Source organism: Hyaena hyaena, unplaced genomic scaffold (genome assembly GCF_003009895.1).
Source record: "Hyaena hyaena isolate Hyena2069 unplaced genomic scaffold, ASM300989v1 scaffold_350, whole genome shotgun sequence".
NCBI lineage: Eukaryota > Metazoa > Chordata > Mammalia > Carnivora > Hyaenidae > Hyaena > Hyaena hyaena.
Window position 1 is genome coordinate 457,238 of NW_024080980.1, and position 2,598 is coordinate 459,835.

A 2,598-nucleotide genomic window follows, 5' to 3' on the forward strand; every position below is an offset into this window, starting at 1 on the left:
ACCACGGCTGCACTGGGAAACCGAAAGGCTGACCGAGAGGCAAAGCTAGCAGCTTCCAAAGGAACAATAAAATCAGCGGCTTTAACTGCTGCACTGTTCCCTAACCCACTGACAGAGTGGGACCCTAATTTTTCACACCATGAAAGTACTTGGTTTAAGACTGAGAGTGGCAACTACCTCCCAGGTGGATGGTGGAAATTTGAAGATGGCCGAATAGCAATTCCTGAGGCCTTAGCTCCAGCCTTTGTTAAGCAGTTCCATCAGGAAACTCACATCGGCCGGACAGCCCTTGAAACAATGTTAAGCCGGTATTTTTACATCCCTTGGCTCTCCAGCATAGCCCGAGTGGTATGTGAGCAATGTGAAACCGGCGCCCGAAACAACGCACATCAGAGGCCCAAGGCCAGCATTTGTAGCTGAGGTGGTGCAGCTGGTGGCAAAGGGGCTAAAGATAACCTGGAAGTTACACACGGCACACCGACCCCAGAGCTCCGGAAAGGTGGAACGAATGAACAGAGCCTTGAAGCTGCAATTAAGTAAACTGTGCCAGGATACCCACCTGCGCTGGGACCGGGTGTTGCCAATAGCCTTGTTAAGAATCAGGTGCAGCCCCACTAAGCAAACGGGGCTTTCCCCTTATGAAATCCTTTATGGGCGCCCTCCCCCAATTGTTAAGGGGATAAGGGGAGACTTAAATGAGATAGGCAATTTAACCCTAAGGCAGCAAATGCAGGCTCTGGGCTCTACTCTAGCCACTTTACACCGATGGGTTAAAGAACGATTGCCTGTGAGTCTGACCACACATGCTCACTCCTTTGAGCCAGGAGATGCTGTATGGGTAAAAGAGTAGAACATCCAACCACTCAAACCCCTTTGGAGGGGCCCGTTTACTGTCATTTTGTCCACTCCTACTGCAGTAAAAGTAGCCGAGGTGGGTCCCTGGATTCACCACAGCAGAGTGAAGCCGGCATCCAGGGACTGGGAGTGCATTCCTGACCCGTCCACACTGTGTAAGCTGACCATACGGAAGAAGCGAGCTGCCACGGCGGAGACTCCAACGGGAGAGTACAGCCCTGCTTTAGTCACTCCGGAAGCTGACTAATCTACGCACGGCGGAAGCTTGAGGAATTGCCGGTCCGAAGAAATAAATAGACTGTCCTTATTTCTTAAATCTGCCTCTTACTGTAATGCACTGTCACCCCTTGTCTCTCACTATTATTGCAATTTTTGCTTTACTTCTTGCTATTGGATTGGCGGAGGTTGCCCCAGCCAGCTGGAAATGTGGCGAAAGGTTTCTGTTAGCACTCACTTTTCTCTTGTGGGTAGGATGTTTTGTTGGTATTGGTTGTTTTTAATTTGGACTCCGCTTGTAAACCTGAATCTCTCATCATGCGATCCGTGCATTCGCATAACCAGGTCAGGCCAAGGAAACACCTGGACCATATTGTACCATACACATTTCTAATGCCAGGGAAAGGTCCAAGGGACATGCATACATAAAAAGACCACCTATTCCGTCTGCCATTGGGGAAGTCAATACACTTGCTTTGACCGACAGTACTCCCCAAATGAAGAATGGTTAGAAGTCCGATCTTACCAGGAAGAGGGGGCCTTAACTAGCCGGACACGAATTACAAACCCCAAACGTCCGGTGTCAATACTGTTTCATGTGTGTGCGGTTATTGGTCTAGGCCCAGAAGCATCCGTTATACGGAAAAAACGGGCACTTGTCATGGAGGGTCCAAAAACTCTTGATATACCATGTGGAGGCTTAGATTGGGAGCAAAAATATCACCTCAATGACAAAAACATGTGTGAGGAAAATGGTTTATGTGCCTATACATCTGAGTTTCTCTGTCCTAGTTGGAGCTGTGTTTCATGGGCCACTTGGAAAAAAAAAAGGATGCAACAGCTCTCCTTCAAAAGGGGGCTGCTAGATCAGATTGTCAGTCAAAAGCCTGTAACCCTGTAAATTTCACTATCATTAATTTAGAAGACTACAAATGGCAATGGGGCATTCGAATTGGTATTTGAATTTATGGAAGAGGCAAAGACCCAGGGACTGCACTATATTTTAAGAGGATCACTGCCACCCATCCAACCACATCCCACCAAGTTTTTCACTCCTTCTATGAGGAAATAAGAAGTAGTCCCCCTCCCATTTCAGTCACAGCAAGGAATTTGTTTCTGGCTCTGGCAGAGACTATAGCCCAGACTCTGAAGATCTCCTCATGCTATGTATGTGGGGGGACCAACATGGGGGATCAATGGCCATGGGAGGCCAGAGAATTAGATCCCCTCGAGCCTTATGATGGAACGAATTACCCCAGTTCTACAGCCGGGGTTTGGCTCCTGAAAACCTCAATCATTAGGAAGAACTGTCTTGCCCGATGGGGAAAAAGTTCACCATTCCTGTCGGAAACTTAACATGCCTGGGCCAAAGGTTTTATAATTCAACCACCTGGGAAACCCAATGGTGGGGGTCCCCAGGTCACCATGAGCCAAATCCTCACCCCTTGTTCAACTTCTCTCATCTCCGGAAGGCCTGGGACAACATAGACGCTGCCATCGAACGGCGGGCCCCAGGGGGACTATATT